This window comes from Heptranchias perlo, unplaced genomic scaffold (genome assembly GCF_035084215.1).
Source record: "Heptranchias perlo isolate sHepPer1 unplaced genomic scaffold, sHepPer1.hap1 HAP1_SCAFFOLD_59, whole genome shotgun sequence".
Lineage (NCBI taxonomy): Eukaryota > Metazoa > Chordata > Chondrichthyes > Hexanchiformes > Hexanchidae > Heptranchias > Heptranchias perlo.
The window spans coordinates 1,794,201-1,811,963 of record NW_027139612.1 but is presented as its reverse complement, the minus strand read 5'-3'; the positions used below and the strand labels follow the sequence as shown (position 1 = coordinate 1,811,963).

Genomic DNA, 17,763 nt, shown 5'->3' with positions numbered 1-17,763 from the left:
TGGAGAGATTCAAACATGAAGTTGTGAGAAAGATGGGCAGAAATTCTGAAGGCGACAAAAGATTGAGAGGAAAGGAAGGCTGGCAGTAGGGATACACGTGTCTAACTATTCACCCACTTGTCTATCTGGGCGCCTCTCATTGATCAAGCCCTCTCCTCTGTAATACAAAAGTCTCATTTGTGGTTTAATCTTAACGAACAAGTTAAACTCAGTCAACTTTTCCATAACATTCCACGCTCTGGCTGGGATACTGGAATCTCGCAGTTTCACCGGAGGAGTTCGCTTGTTCCAAGATACAGAATTAGAGAAAAGATTCCAAAATTCCCTTTTTGCAAAACTGATTCATAAAATGCAGCCTCGTCACTTCCCTTTATTACATAGAATCACACAAGTGGACAGCACAGAAATAGGCCATTCGGATCAACTGGTCGAGGCAGGTGTTGATGCTTCACTTGAGCCTCCTCCAACCACACTTCATCAAACCTGATCAGCATATCCTTCTATCCCTCGTGTTTATCGAGTTTCAAACTTCAAAGCATCTTTTCTTTGTAGTGAGGCTTTGTAATCTGGAGATTGCCTTCTCACCGACCCTGTACAGTTCACGTGTTGTTGTTTGTCCATCCCACAAAGTCAAACTGACACCGACACCCCACTGACCCGGCCCCGCACCCACACCCACACCCCGCTGACCCGGCCCCACACCCACACCCCACCGACCCGGCCCCACACCCCACCGACCCGGCCCCACACCCACACCCCACTGACAGTGGGCGAGAGGTTACACTCCAATTTTAATACCTGAATTGTGTATTCTGATGTGTAACAGGAAGTGAATGTGACAGGAGACGAGTGAAGCATTAAGTGTGACACGTAGGGCAAATGAGCGTTAGAAATAAGACTTTTAATTCGTTACTAGAGCATCTCGATGGCCTTGTTCAAACTGTGAAAGGTGAACTGGAATGTGTTCTCGCTGTTTTTGAAACAGGCCAGAATGGGAGGCGGACATGTGTGAATGTTCACTATAATACCAGCAGTGCTGGGAGGACTGAATAACTCGTAGAATAATTTTCTCAGTTAAAATAGTATTCAAACAGGAGTTGTTTGTTTTAGAAAAGTATTATTAAACCATGGCAACAGGAAGTCTTATGAATTATACATATCTACACAACCTACTGCTGGATTATAATCTCATTTTTCTGATAATACAAACTCTAAAATTTTTATCGTATCCAGATGTCCCAACTCCTGGTATGCCAAATATATAGAGAGGAGTTTACACTGAAAGTTTCATGGTCTGAATATATCGATCGTTTACACTGAATGTTTCATTGTCTGAATATATCGATAGGAGTTTACACTGAATATATTCAGACCATGAAACATTCAGTGCAAACTCCTATCGATATATTCAGTCCATGAAACAATCGATAGGAGTTTACACTGAATGTTTCATGGTCTGAATATATAGATAGGAGTTTACACTGAATGTTTCATGGTCTGAATAGAGAGATAGGAGTTTACACTGAATGTTTCATGGTCTGAATATATCGATAGGAGTTTACACTGAATGTTTCATGGTCTGAATATACAGATAGGAGTTTACACAATGCTCATCCGCTTCATTCCTGACAGTATTAATATTCCCGGGGTTCATTACTCAGACTATTAATGCTCCTCCGCTCCATTCCTGACAGTATTAATAATCACAGGCTTCATTACTCAATCTATTAATGCTATTTCTGACAGTATCAATAATCCCGGGCTTCATTACTCAGACTATTAATACTCCGCCGCTACATTCCAGACAGTATTAATAGTCCCACGCTTCATTACTCACGCTGTTAGTACTCCTCCGCTCCCATTCTAGACAGTATTAATAATCCCGGGCTTCATTACTCACGTTGTGAGTACTCCTCCGCTCCATTCCAGACAGTATTAATATTCCCTTCCCACACCCACCGTCTGCTGGGGCCGCAGACAATGGCGAAGGTGGACTCTCAGGCCGCCCGGCCCGCTCTTCTGCTTCCACCACCCCCGGGCCCTTCAACCCCCGCTCCTCCTCCTCCTCCTCCTCCTCCTCTTGGCCGCACTCCGCCTGCCGCTCATCCTTCTCCTCTGCGCCGCCCGCACTCTGCCTCTTCCTCCACCACCCCCACATTGCCGACTCTCGGACAGATGCTCCACCAGCCCCGCGCGGCCCCGCTCTCCCAACAAGAGCCCTCCACCGTGAGTCTGCAAAAGCGTCAGTGCGCCTGCGTCAAACGCAGCCCCGCCCCTGAAAACCGGACGGTGAGTGACAGCCCCGCCCACTCCATCACCACGGCAGCTGATTGGTTGGTTGACTGACTGACAGGCGGGCGGTGACCCCGCCCTCGCCTCCCCGGCAGCCGCTCGGTGAGTGACAGTGAGGCCCAGGCCCGTCCCCTGTTACCCTGACAACCAAAGAGATTGACGGAGAGGGCGCTTCCAGGGACTGGGAATCATGGGTCACAGAATCATTTTATTGTCAGGGGGGTGGGGGACAGGGGTGAGGAAGTCTGACTGTAATTGTACAGGGACTTGGTGAGAGCTCACCTGGAGTACAGGGGTGAGGAAGTCTGACTGTAATTGTACAGGGACTTGGTGAGAGCTCACCTGGAGGACAGGGGTGAGGAAGTCTGACTGTAATTGTACAGGGACTTGGTGAGAGCTCACCTGGAGTACAGGGGTGAGGAAGTCTGACTGTAATTGTACAGGGACTTGGTGAGAGCTCACCTGGAGTACAGGGGTGAGGAAGTCTGACTGTAATTGTACAGGGACATGGTGAGAGCTCACCTGGAGTACAGGGGTGAGGAAGTCTGACTGTAATTGTACAGGGACTTGGTGAGAGCTCACCTGGAGTACAGGGGTGAGGAAGTCTGACTGTAATTGGACAGGGACTTGGTGAGAGCTCACCTGGAGTGCAGGGGTGAGGAAGTCTGACTGTAATTGGACAGGGACTTGGTGAGAGCTCACCTGGAGTACAGGGGTGAGGAAGTCTGACTGTAATTGTACAGGGACTTGGTGAGAGCTCACCTGGAGTACAGGGGTGAGGAAGTCTGACTGTAATTGGACAGGGACTTGGTGAGAGCTCACCTGGAGTACAGGGGTGAGGAAGTCTGACTGTAATTGGACAGGGACTTGGTGAGAGCTCACCTGGAGTACAGGGGTGAGGAAGTCTGACTGTAATTGTACAGGGACTTGGTGAGAGCTCACCTGGAGTACAGGGGTGAGGAAGTCTGACTGTAATTGTACAGGGACTTGGTGAGAGCTCACCTGGAGTACAGGGGTGAGGAAGTCTGACTGTAATTGTACAGGGACTTGGTGAGAGCTCACCTGGAGTACAGGGGTGAGGAAGTCTGACTGTAATTGGACAGGGACTTGGTGAGAGCTCACCTGGAGGACAGGGGTGAGGAAGTCTGACTGTAATTGTACAGGGACTTGGTGAGAGCTCACCTGGAGTACAGGGGTGAGGAAGTCTGACTGTAATTGTACAGGGACTTGGTGAGAGCTCACCTGGAGTACAGGGGTGAGGAAGTCTGACTGTAATTGTACAGGGACTTGGTGAGAGCTCACCTGGAGTACAGGGGTGAGGAAGTCTGACTGTAATTGGACAGGGACTTGGTGAGAGCTCACCTGGAGTACAGGGGTGAGGAAGTCTGACTGTAATTGGACAGGGACTTGGTGAGAGCTCACCTGGAGTACAGGGGTGAGGAAGTCTGACTGTAATTGGACAGGGACTTGGTGAGAGCTCACCTGGAGGACAGGGGTGAGGAAGTCTGACTGTAATTGGACAGGGACTTGGTGAGAGCTCACCTGGAGTACAGGGGTGAGGAAGTCTGACTGTAATTGGACAGGGACTTGGTGAGAGCTCACCTGGAGTACAGGGGTGAGGAAGTCTGACTGTAATTGTACAGGGACTTGGTGAGAGCTCACCTGGAGTACAGGGGTGAGGAAGTCTGACTGTAATTGGACAGGGACTTGGTGAGAGCTCACCTGGAGTACAGGGGTGAGGAAGTCTGACTGTAATTGTACAGGGACTTGGTGAGAGCTCACCTGGAGTACAGGGGTGAGGAAGTCTGACTGTAATTGTACAGGGACTTGGTGAGAGCTCACCTGGAGTACAGGGGTGAGGAAGTCTGACTGTAATTGTACAGGGACTTGGTGAGAGCTCACCTGGAGTACAGGGGTGAGGAAGTCTGACTGTAATTGTACAGGGACTTGGTGAGAGCTCACCTGGAGTACAGGGGTGAGGAAGTCTGACTGTAATTGTACAGGGACTTGGTGAGAGCTCACCTGGAGTACAGGGGTGAGGAAGTCTGACTGTAATTGGACAGGGACTTGGTGAGAGCTCACCTGGAGTACAGGGGTGAGGAAGTCTGACTGTAATTGGACAGGGACTTGGTGAGAGCTCACCTGGAGTACAGGGGTGAGGAAGTCTGACTGTAATTGTAAAGGGACTTGGTGAGAGCTCACCTGGAGTACAGGGGTGAGGAAGTCTGACTGTAATTGTACAGGGACTTGGTGAGAGCTCACCTGGAGTACAGGGGTGAGGAAGTCTGACTGTAATTGGACAGGGACTTGGTGAGAGCTCACCTGGAGTACAGGGGTGAGGAAGTCTGACTGTAATTGTACAGGGACTTGGTGAGAGCTCACCTGGAGTACAGGGGTGAGGAAGTCTGACTGTAATTGGACAGGGACTTGGTGAGAGCTCACCTGGAGTACAGGGGTGAGGAAGTCTGACTGTAATTGGACAGGGACTTGGTGAGAGCTCACCTGGAGTACAGGGGTGAGGAAGTCTGACTGTAATTGTACAGGGACTTGGTGAGAGCTCACCTGGAGTACAGGGGTGAGGAAGTCTGACTGTAATTGTACAGGGACTTGGTGAGAGCTCACCTGGAGTACAGGGGTGAGGAAGTCTGACTGTAATTGTACAGGGACTTGGTGAGAGCTCACCTGGAGTACAGGGGTGAGGAAGTCTGACTGTAATTGTACAGGGACTTGGTGAGAGCTCACCTGGAGTACAGGGGTGAGGAAGTCTGACTGTAATTGTACAGGGACTTGGTGAGAGCTCACCTGGAGTACAGGGGTGAGGAAGTCTGACTGTAATTGGACAGGGACTTGGTGAGAGCTCACCTGGAGTACAGGGGTGAGGAAGTCTGACTGTAATTGGACAGGGACTTGGTGAGAGCTCACCTGGAGTACAGGGGTGAGGAAGTCTGACTGTAATTGTACAGGGACTTGGTGAGAGCTCACCTGGAGGACAGGGGTGAGGAAGTCTGACTGTAATTGTAAAGGGACTTGGTGAGAGCTCACCTGGAGTACAGGGGTGAGGAAGTCTGACTGTAATTGGACAGGGACTTGGTGAGAGCTCACCTGGAGGACAGGGGTGAGGAAGTCTGACTGTAATTGTACAGGGACTTGGGGAGAGCTCACCTGGAGTACAGGGGTGAGGAAGTCTGACTGTAATTGTACAGGGACTTGGTGAGAGCTCACCTGGAGTACAGGGGTGAGGAAGTCTGACTGTAATTGGACAGGGACTTGGTGAGAGCTCACCTGGAGTACAGGGGTGAGGAAGTCTGACTGTAATTGGACAGGGACTTGGTGAGAGCTCACCTGGAGTACAGGGGTGAGGAAGTCTGACTGTAATTGGACAGGGACTTGGTGAGAGCTCACCTGGAGTACAGGGGTGAGGAAGTCTGACTGTAATTGTACAGGGACTTGGTGAGAGCTCACCTGGAGTACAGGGGTGAGGAAGTCTGACTGTAATTGGACAGGGACTTGGTGAGAGCTCACCTGGAGTACAGGGGTGAGGAAGTCTGACTGTAATTGTACAGGGACTTGGTGAGAGCTCACCTGGAGGACAGGTGTGAGGAAGTCTGACTGTAATTGTAAAGGGACTTGGTGAGAGCTCACCTGGAGGACAGGGGTGAGGAAGTCTGACTGTAATTGTACAGGGACTTGGTGAGAGCTCACCTGGAGTACAGGGGTGAGGAAGTCTGACTGTAATTGTACAGGGACTTGGTGAGAGCTCACCTGGAGTACAGGGGTGAGGAAGTCTGACTGTAATTGGACAGGGACTTGGTGAGAGCTCACCTGGAGGACAGGGGTGAGGAAGTCTGACTGTAATTGGACAGGGACTTGGTGAGAGCTCACCTGGAGTACAGGGGTGAGGAAGTCTGACTGTAATTGTACAGGGACTTGGTGAGAGCTCACCTGGAGTACAGGGGTGAGGAAGTCTGACTGTAATTGTACAGGGACTTGGTGAGAGCTCACCTGGAGTACAGGGGTGAGGAAGTCTGACTGTAATTGTACAGGGACTTGGTGAGAGCTCACCTGGAGTACAGGGGTGAGGAAGTCTGACTGTAATTGTACAGGGACTTGGTGAGAGCTCACCTGGAGTACAGGGGTGAGGAAGTCTGACTGTAATTGTACAGGGACTTGGTGAGAGCTCACCTGGAGTACAGGGGTGAGGAAGTCTGACTGTAATTGGACAGGGACTTGGTGAGAGCTCACCTGGAGTACAGGGGTGAGGAAGTCTGACTGTAATTGGACAGGGACTTGGTGAGATCTCACCTGGAGTACAGGGGTGAGGAAGTCTGACTGTAATTGTACAGGGACTTGGTGAGAGCTCACCTGGAGGACAGGGGTGAGGAAGTCTGACTGTAATTGTAAAGGGACTTGGTGAGAGCTCACCTGGAGTACAGGGGTGAGGAAGTCTGACTGTAATTGGACAGGGACTTAGTGAGAGCTCACCTGGAGGACAGGGGTGAGGAAGTCTGACTGTAATTGTACAGGGACTTGGGGAGAGCTCACCTGGAGTACAGGGGTGAGGAAGTCTGACTGTAATTGTACAGGGACTTGGTGAGAGCTCACCTGGAGTACAGGGGTGAGGAAGTCTGACTGTAATTGGACAGGGACTTGGTGAGAGCTCACCTGGAGTACAGGGGTGAGGAAGTCTGACTGTAATTGGACAGGGACTTGGTGAGAGCTCACCTGGAGTACAGGGGTGAGGAAGTCTGACTGTAATTGTACAGGGACTTGGTGAGAGCTCACCTGGAGTACAGGGGTGAGGAAGTCTGACTGTAATTGTACAGGGACTTGGTGAGAGCTCACCTGGAGTACAGGGGTGAGGAAGTCTGACTGTAATTGTACAGGGACTTGGTGAGAGCTCACCTGGAGTACAGGGGTGAGGAAGTCTGACTGTAATTGTACAGGGACTTGGTGAGAGCTCACCTGGAGTACAGGGGTGAGGAAGTCTGACTGTAATTGTACAGGGACTTGGTGAGAGCTCACCTGGAGTACAGGGGTGAGGAAGTCTGACTGTAATTGTACAGGGACTTGGTGAGAGCTCACCTGGAGTACAGGGGTGAGGAAGTCTGACTGTAATTGGACAGGGACTTGGTGAGAGCTCACCTGGAGTACAGGGGTGAGGAAGTCTGACTGTAATTGTACAGGGACTTGGTGCGAGCTCACCTGGCGGACAGGTGTGAGGAAGTCTGACTGTAATTGTAAAGGGACTTGGTGAGAGCTCACCTGGAGGACAGGGGTGAGGAAGTCTGACTGTAATTGTACAGGGACTTGGTGAGAGCTCACCTGGAGTACAGGGGTGAGGAAGTCTGACTGTAATTGTACAGGGACTTGGTGAGAGCTCACCTGGAGTACAGGGGTGAGGAAGTCTGACTGTAATTGTACAGGGACTTGGTGAGAGCTCACCTGGAGGACAGGGGTGAGGAAGTCTGACTGTAATTGTACAGGGACTTGGGGAGAGCTCACCTGGAGTACAGGGGTGAGGAAGTCTGACTGTAATTGGACAGGGACTTGGTGAGAGCTCACCTGGAGTACAGGGGTGAGGAAGTCTGACTGTAATTGGACAGGGACTTGGTGAGAGCTCACCTGGAGTACAGGGGTGAGGAAGTCTGACTGTAATTGGACAGGGACTTGGTGAGAGCTCACCTGGAGGACAGGGGTGAGGAAGTCTGACTGTAATTGTACAGGGACTTGGTGAGAGCTCACCTGGAGTACAGGGGTGAGGAAGTCTGACTGTAATTGTACAGGGACTTGGTGAGAGCTCACCTGGAGTACAGGGGTGAGGAAGTCTGACTGTAATTGTACAGGGACTTGGTGAGAACTCACCTGGAGTACAGGGGTGAGGAAGTCTGACTGTAATTGTACAGGGACTTGGTGAGAGCTCACCTGGAGTACAGGGGTGAGGAAGTCTGACTGTAATTGTACAGGGACTTGGTGAGAGCTCACCTGGAGTACAGGGGTGAGGAAGTCTGACTGTAATTGGACAGGGACTTGGTGAGAGCTCACCTGGAGTACAGGGGTGAGGAAGTCTGACTGTAATTGTACAGGGACTTGGTGAGAGCTCACCTGGAGGACAGGTGTGAGGAAGTCTGACTGTAATTGTAAAGGGACTTGGTGAGAGCTCACCTGGAGGACAGGGGTGAGGAAGTCTGACTGTAATTGTACAGGGACTTGGTGAGAGCTCACCTGGAGTACAGGGGTGAGGAAGTCTGACTGTAATTGGACAGGGACTTGGTGAGAGCTCACCTGGAGTACAGGGGTGAGGAAGTCTGACTGTAATTGTACAGGGACTTGGTGAGAGCTCACCTGGAGTACAGGGGTGAGGAAGTCTGACTGTAATTGGACAGGGACTTGGTGAGAGCTCACCTGGAGGACAGGGGTGAGGAAGTCTGACTGTAATTGTACAGGGACTTGGGGAGAGCTCACCTGGAGTACAGGGGTGAGGAAGTCTGACTGTAATTGTACAGGGACTTGGTGAGAGCTCACCTGGAGTACAGGGGTGAGGAAGTCTGACTGTAATTGGACAGGGACTTGGTGAGAGCTCACCTGGAGTACAGGGGTGAGGAAGTCTGACTGTAATTGGACAGGGACTTGGTGAGAGCTCACCTGGAGTAGAGGGGTGAGGAAGTCTGACTGTAATTGTACAGGGACTTGGTGAGAGCTCACCTGGAGTACAGGGGTGAGGAAGTCTGACTGTAATTGTACAGGGACTTGGTGAGAGCTCACCTGGAGTACAGGGGTGAGGAAGTCTGACTGTAATTGGACAGGGACTTGGTGAGAGCTCACCTGGAGTACAGGGGTGAGGAAGTCTGACTGTAATTGTACAGGGACTTGGTGAGAGCTCACCTGGAGGACAGGTGTGAGGAAGTCTGACTGTAATTGTAAAGGGACTTGGTGAGAGCTCACCTGGAGGACAGGGGTGAGGAAGTCTGACTGTAATTGTACAGGGACTTGGTGAGAGCTCACCTGGAGTACAGGGGTGAGGAAGTCTGACTGTAATTGTACAGGGACTTGGTGAGAGCTCACCTGGAGTACAGGGGTGAGGAAGTCTGACTGTAATTGGACAGGGACTTGGTGAGAGCTCACCTGGAGGACAGGGGTGAGGAAGTCTGACTGTAATTGGACAGGGACTTGGTGAGAGCTCACCTGGAGGACAGGGGACAATTCTGGTCTCCTTATCTGAAGAAGGATATACTCGCCTTACAGGCAGTGCAACAAAAGTTCACTGTATAATTCCTGGGATGAGAGGGTTGTCCTATGAGGAGAGATTGAGTAGAATGGGCCGATACTCTCTGGAGTTTAGAAGAATGAGAGGTGATCTCATTGGAACAAATGAGATTCTGAGGGGTTTTTACAGGGTAGATGCGGAGAGGATGTTTCCCCTGGCAGGATAATCTAGAACAAGGAGGCATCGTCTCAGGATACGGGGTTGGAAATTCAGGACTGAGATGAGGAGGAATTTCTTCACTCAGAGGTTTGTGAATCTTTGGAATTCTCTGCCCCAGAGGGCTGTGGATGCTGAGTCATTGAACATATTCAAGGTTGAGATCGATAGATTTTTGGACTCTTAGGGAAATTGAGGGATATGGGGGTCGGGCAGAAAAGTGGAGTTGAGGTTGAAGATCAGCCATGATCTGATTGAATGGCGGAGCAGGCTCGAGGGGCCGTGAGGCCGACTCCTGCTCCTATTTCTTATGTTCTTGTAGATCTCACAGGACCATAAAATGATTGACTAACCGACCATAGAATCTGAAATCACAGGATGATGGATCGTAGAATCACATATCACAGAATCATATCGAATCTTAATCATAGAGATTTACGGCCCAGAAGGTTGCCATTCGGCCCATCGTGCCTGCGCTGGCCGAAAATGAGCTATCCAGCCTGATCCACTATCACTGAAAGTGTTAATACTCCCCACTCCATTACTGACAGTATCAATACTCCCTGTTCCATCACTGACAGTTTTAATACTCCAACGCTCCATTCCTGGCGGTATTAATAATACCCCACTTTATTACTGACGGTATTAATAATCTCATGCTCCATTACCGAGGGAATTAAGACTTCACAGCTCGAATCCTGACGGTATTAATACTCCCCATTCGATTCCTGACAGGATTGATAATCCGCTGCTAAATCAGACTGTATTAACACACTGACAGAATGAATACGCCTCAGCTCCATTCCTTACAGTATTAATATTAAAGTGAAGAAATGTTGACGGTTTGAATACTCCCCCTCTCCATTCCTGACGGTATTGATCTTCCCCGTTCCATTCCATAAGGTAGTAATACGCCCCAACTCCATTTCTGACCGTATTAATACTCCTTCACTCGATTTCTGACCGTATTAATACTCCTTCACTCGATTTCTGACCGTATTAATACTCCTTCACTCGATTTCTGACGGTATTAATACTCCTTCACTCGATTTCTGACGGTATTAATACTCCTTCACTCGATTTCTGACCGTATTAATACTCCTTCACTCGATTTCTGACGGTATTAATACTCCTTCACTCGATTTCTGACGGTATTAATACTCCTTCACTCGATTTCTGACGGTATTAATACTCCTTCACTCGATTTCTGACGGTATTAATACTCCTTCACTCGATTTCTGATGGTATTAATACTCCTTCACTCGATTTCTGACTGTATTAATACTCCTTCACTCGATTTCTGACGGTATTAATACTCCTTCACTCGATTTCTGACCGTATTAATACTCCTTCACTCGATTTCTGACGGTATTAATACTCCTTCACTCGATTTCTGACGGTATTAATACTCCTTCACTCGATTTCTGATGGTATTAATACTCCTTCACTCGATTTCTGACGGTATTAATACTCCTTCACTCGATTTCTGACGGTATTAATACTCCTTCACTCGATTTCTGACCGTATTAATACTCCTTCACTCGATTTCTGACGGTATTAATACTCCTTCACTCGATTTCTGACGGTATTAATACTCCTTCACTCGATTTCTGACGGTATTAATACTCCTTCACTCGATTTCTGACGGTATTAATACTCCTTCACTCGATTTCTGATGGTATTAATACTCCTTCACTCGATTTCTGACTGTATTAATACTCCTTCACTCGATTTCTGACGGTATTAATACTCCTTCACTCGATTTCTGACGGTATTAATACTCCTTCACTCGATTTCTGATGGTATTAATAATCCCTCGCTCGATTTCTGACGGTATTAATTCCACCCACTCCATTCCTGAGAGCATTAATACTCTCCCTCTCCATCACTGACTCTATTAATAAAATCAAATATCACATGTCACAGAACCACATACCATCTCAGAATCATAGAAATTTATGACCCAGGAGGCCATTCTGCCCATCGTGCCTGTGCTGGCCGAAAATGATCCACCCAGGTGACTGACATCACGCGCACTCCCGGCTCGCGCGGTTTCGGTTTAACGGCCGCGCAGTTTTAAAATCAGCCGTCTCGTGATCGGGGCCGCACCGCCCCCCTCGCGGTCAGTTCATCGAGCTCGGGGCGGGGGCCGAGCCCCGATTGGTCAGCGGGGATGTCAATCAGCGGGTTTATGACCCAATCGCAGGGGTGAATGTCCGCAGTGCGCATGCCCCGACCCGCCCAACCCCGGATGGAGCGCAGTCGGTGGAGAAGAAGGTGGTTTGGAGACAAAATGGCGGTCAAGGCGGAGCGGGTGTAATGGAGAGAAAAAAAAAAGAGAGAGAAGGTGAGTGAGTGAGGCTGAATCCACCTCACCCCCCGCGGACGGACGGAGCCGCCGCCCTGTGGATGGATGGATGGAGGGAGCGGGCGGGCGGGTGAGTGAGGGGAGCTTGAGATGAGCGGGCGGTCGGTCTCGGTGATCTCCCCCCTCCCTCCGGAGATGACGGGGCGCGGGGAGATCTGTGGATCGGAGATTAGATCAGCCCGGGTCCCGGGACTGAGAGCCGGAGCTCCTTTAATCAAAACCCCGGCCCCGGGGGATTGAATAAACTCCCGGGGAAAACAATCAGAGAGAAGGAGGAACTGAGGGGGGGGTCTCAGTATTTGATGAACTGGGGGGGGTCTCAGTATTTGATGAACTGAGGGGGGGGGTCTCAGTATTTGATGAACTGAGGGGGGGGTCTCAGTATTTGATGAACTGAGGGGGGGGGTCTCAGTATTTGATGAACTGAGGGGGGGGGGTCTCAGTATTTGATGAACTGGGGGGGGTCTCAGTATTTGATGAACTGAGGGGGGGTCTCAGTATTTGATGAACTGAGGGGGGGGGTCTCAGTATTTGATGAACTGAGGGGGGGTCTCAGTATTTGATGAACTGAGGGGGGGGGGTCTCAGTATTTGATGAACTGAGGGGGGGTCTCAGTATTTGATGAACTGAGGGGGGGGGTCTCAGTATTTGATGAACTGAGGGGGGGGTCTCAGTATTTGATGAACTGAGGGGGGGGGTCTCAGTATTTGATGAACTGAGGGGGGGTCTCAGTATTTGATGAACTGAGGGGGGGGGTCTCAGTATTTGATGAACTGAGGGGGGGGTCTCAGTATTTGATGAACTGAGGGGAGGGGTCTCAGTATTTGATGAACTGAGGGGGGGGGTCTCAGTATTTGATGAACTGAGGGGGGGTCTCAGTATTTGATGAACTGAGGGGGGGTCTCAGTATTTGATGAACTGAGGGGGGGTCTCAGTATTTGATGAACTGAGGGGGGGTCTCAGTATTTGATGAACTGAGGGGGGGTCTCAGTATTTGATGAACTGAGGGGGGGTCTCAGTATTTGATGAACTGAGGGGGGGTCTCAGTATTTGATGAACTGAGGGGGGGGTCTCAGTATTTGATGAACTGGGGGGTGGTCTCAGTATTTGATGAACTGAGGGGGGGGGGGTCTCAGTATTTGATGAACTGAGGGGGGGGGTCTCAGTATTTGATGAACTGAGGGGGGGGGGTCTCAGTATTTGATGAACTGAGGGGGGGGGGTCTCAGTATTTGATGAACTGAGGGGGGGGTCTCAGTATTTGATGAACTGAGGGGGGGGTGTCAGTATTTGATGAACTGAGGGGGGGGTCTCAGTATTTGATGAACTGAGGGGGGGTCTCAGTATTTGATGAACTGAGGGGGGGGTCTCAGTATTTGATGAACTGAGGGGGGGGTCTCAGTATTTGATGAACTGAGGGGGGGGGGTCTCAGTATTTGATGAACTGAGGGGGGGGGGGTCTCAGTATTTGATGAACTGAGGGGGGGTCTCAGTATTTGATGAACTGAGGGGTGGGTCTCAGTATTTGATGAACTGGGGGGGGGTCTCAGTATTTGATGAACTGAGGGGGGGGGTGTCAGTATTTGATGAACTGAGGGGGGGGTGTCAGTATTTGATGAACTGAGGGGGGTGGTCTCAGTATTTGATGAACTGAGGGGGGGTCTCAGTATTTGATGAACTGAGGGGGGGGTCTCAGTATTTGATGAACTGAGGGGGGTGGTCTCAGTATTTGATGAACTGAGGGGGGGGGTCTCAGTATTTGATGAACTGAGGGGGGGGGTCTCAGTATTTGATGAACTGAGGGGGGGGGTCTCAGTATTTGATGAACTGAGGGGGGGTCTCAGTATTTGATGAACTGAGGGGGGGTCTCAGTATTTGATGAACTGAGGGGGGGTCTCAGTATTTGATGAACTGAGGGGGGGGTCTCAGTATTTGATGAACTGGGGGGGGTCTCAGTATTTGATGAACTGAGGGGGGTGGTCTCAGTATTTGATGAACTGAGGGGGGGGTCTCAGTATTTGATGAACTGAGGGGGGGGTCTCAGTATTTGATGAACTGAGGGGGGGGGGGTCTCAGTATTTGATGAACTGAGGGGGGGGGTCTCAGTATTTGATGAACTGAGGGGAGGGTTTCGGTATTTGATGAACTGAGGGGGGGTCTCAGTATTTGATGAACTGAGGGGGGGGGTCTCAGTATTTGATGAACTGAGGGGGGGGGTCTCGGTATTTGATGAACTGATGGGAGGGGGTCTCGGTATTGTTCAGTCAATCGAGTGCGGGTTTGGGGGCCACTCGGAGGGAAGGGGGGATCAGGATCAGACTGTGCGGGGCTGGGGTCACTCGGAGGGAAGGATCAGGATCAGACTGTGCGGGGCTGGGGTCACTCGGAGGGAAGGATCAGGATCAGACTGTGCGGGACTGGGGGCCACTCGGAGGGAAGGATCAGGATCAGACTGTGCGGGACTGGGGGCCACTCGGAGGGAAGGATCAGGATCAGACTGCGGGACTGGGGGCCACTCGGAGGGAAGGATCAGGATCAGACTGTGCGGGACTGGGGGCCACTTGGAGGGAAGGTTCAGGATCAGACTGTGCGGGTTTGGGGGCCACTCGGAGGGAAGGATCAGGATCAGACTGTGTGGGACTGGGGGCCACTCAGAGGGAAGGATCAGGATCAGACTGTGCGGTTCTGGGGGCCACTCAGAGGGAAGGGGGGGGATCAGGATCAGACTGTGGGACTGGGGGCCACTCGGAGGGAAGGATCAGGATCAGACTGTGCGGGACTGGGGGCCACTCGGAGGGAAGGATCAGGATCAGACTGTGCGGGACTGGGGGCCACTCGGAGGGAAGGGGGGATCAGGATCAGACTGTGCGGGGCTGGGGTCACTCGGAGGGAAGGATCAGGATCAGACTGTGTGGGACTGGGAGCCACTCGGAGGGAAGGATCAGGATCAGACTGTGCGGGTCTGGGGGCCACTCGGAGGGAAGGGGGGATCAGGATCAGACTGTGCGGGGCTGGGGTCACTCGGAGGGAAGGATCAGGATCAGACTGTGCGGGGCTGGGGTCACTCGGAGGGAAGGATCAGGATCAGACTGTGCGGGACTGGGGGCCACTCGGAGGGAAGGATCAGGATCAGACTGCGGGACTGGGGGCCACTCGGAGGGAAGGATCAGGATCAGACTGTGCGGGACTGGGGGCCACTCGGAGGGAAGAATCAGGATCAGACTGTGGGACTGGGGGCCACTCAGAGGGAAGGATCAGGATCAGACTGTGCGGTTCTGGGGGCCACTCGGAGGGAAGGATCAGGATCAGACTGTGCGGTTCTGGGGGCCACTCGGAGGGAAGGGGGGGGATCAGGATCAGACTGTGCGGGACTGGGGTCACTCGGAGGGAAGGATCAGGATCAGACTGTGGGACTGGGGGCCACTCGGAGGGAAGGATCAGGATCAGACTGTGTGGGACTGGGGTCACTCGGTGGGAAGGATCAGGATCAGACTGTGCGGGACTGGGGGCCACTTGGAGGGAAGGATCAGGATCAGACTGTGCGGGACTGGGGGCCACTCGGAGGGAAGGATCAGGATCAGACTGCGGGACTGGGGGCCACTCGGAGGGAAGGATCAGGATCAGACTGTGCGGGACTGGGGGCCACTTGGAGGGAAGGTTCAGGATCAGACTGTGCGGGTTTGGGGGCCACTCGGAGGGAAGGATCAGGATCAGACTGTGTGGGACTGGGGGCCACTCAGAGGGAAGGATCAGGATCAGACTGTGCGGTTCTGGGGGCCACTCAGAGGGAAGGGGGGGGATCAGGATCAGACTGTGGGACTGGGGGCCACTCGGAGGGAAGGATCAGGATCAGACTGTGCGGGACTGGGGGCCACTCGGAGGGAAGGATCAGGATCAGACTGTGCGGGACTGGGGGCCACTCGGAGGGAAGGGGGGGATCAGGATCAGACTGTGCGGGGCTGGGGTCACTCGGAGGGAAGGATCAGGATCAGACTGTGTGGGACTGGGAGCCACTCGGAGGGAAGGATCAGGATCAGACTGTGCGGGACTGGGGGCCACTCGGAGGGAAGGATCAGGATCAGACTGTGCGGGACTGGGGGCCACTCGGAGTGAAGGATCAGGATCAGACTGTGTGGGACTGGGGGCCACTCGGAGGGAAGGGGGGATCAGGATCAGACTGTGCGGGGCTGGGGTCACTCGGAGGGAAGGATCAGGATCAGACTGTGCGGGACTGGGGGCCACTCGGAGGGAAGGATCAGGATCAGACTGTGCGGGACTGGGGGCCACTCGGAGGGAAGGATCAGGATCAGACTGTGCGGGACTGGGGGCCACTCGGAGGGAAGGATCAGGATCAGACTGTGCGGGACTGGGGGCCACTCGGAGGGAAGGATCAGGATCAGACTGTGGGACTGGGGGCCACTCGGAGGGAAGGATCAGGATCAGACTGTGCGGGGCTGGGGTCACTCGGAGGGAAGGATCAGGATCAGACTGTGGGACTGGGGGCCACTCGGAGGGAAGGATCAGGATCAGACTGTGCGGGACTGGGGGCCACTCGGAGGGAAGGATCAGGATCAGACTGTGTGGGACTGGGGGCCACTCGGAGGGAAGGATCAGGATCAGACTGTGCGGGACTGGGGGCCACTTGGAGGGAAGGATCAGGATCAGACTGTGCAGGACTGGGGGCCACTCGGAGGGAAGGATCAGGATCAGACTGTGCAGGACTGGGGGCCACTCGGAGGGAAGGATCAGGATCAGACTGTGCGGGACTGGGGGCCACTCGGAGGGAAGGATCAGGATCAGACTGTGCGGGACTGGGGGCCACTCGGAGGGAAGGATCAGGATCAGACTGTGCGGGACTGGGGGCCACTCGGAGGGAAGGATCAGGATCAGACTGTGTGGGACTGGGGGCCACTCGGAGGGAAGGATCAGGATCAGACTGCGGGACCGGGGGGCCACTCGGTGGGAAGGATCAGGATCAGACTGTGCGGGACTGGGGGCCACTCGGAGGGAAGGATCAGGATCAGACTGTGCGGGACTGGGGGCCACTCGGAGGGAAGGATCAGGATCAGACTGTGCGGGACTGGGGGCCACTCGGATGGAAGGATCAGGATCAGACTGCGGGACTGGGGGCCACTCGGAGGGAAGGATCAGGATCAGACTGTGGGACTGGTGGCCACTCTGAGGGAAGGATCAGGATCAGACTGTGCGGGACTGGGGGCCACTCGGAGGGAAGGATCAGGATCAGACTGTGCCGAACTGGGGGCCACTCGGAGGGAAGGATCAGGATCAGACTGCGGGACTGGGGGCCACTCGGAGGGAAGGATCAGGATCAGACTGTGCGGGACTGGGGGCCACTTGGAGGGAAGGATCAGGATCAGACTGTGCGGGACTGGGGGCCACTCGGAGGGAAGGATCAGGATCAGACTGTGCGGGACTGGGGGCCACTCGGAGGGAAGGATCAGGATCAGACTGTGCGGGACTGGGGGCCACTCGGAGGGAAGGATCAGGATCAGACTGCGGGACTGGGGGCCACTCGGAGGGAAGGGGGGGATCAGGATCAGACTGTGCGGGATTGGGGGCCACTCGGAGGGAAGGGGGGATCAGGATCAGACTGTGCAGGACTGGGGGCCACTCGGAGGGAAGGGGGGATCAGGATCAGACTGTGCGGGACTGGGGGCCACTCG

At 52.9% G+C, this 17,763-nt stretch overlaps 1 protein-coding gene across 2 annotated transcripts in view; it reads left to right on the top strand.

Moving 5' to 3' along the window:
* Positions 1–11,424: 11,424 nt before the first annotated feature.
* The window catches only part of LOC137316355 (NACHT, LRR and PYD domains-containing protein 12-like), a 28,557-nt gene continuing 22,218 nt past the window's right edge, over positions 11,425–17,763 (top strand). Inside the window, exon 1 of one of the 2 annotated variants that reach the window (XM_067980423.1) lies at positions 11,425–12,059. The gene's annotated coding sequence lies outside the window, so the exon portion shown is untranslated. The remainder of the gene's footprint in view (positions 12,060–17,763) is intronic. The other variant, XM_067980422.1, reaches the window with a different exon arrangement.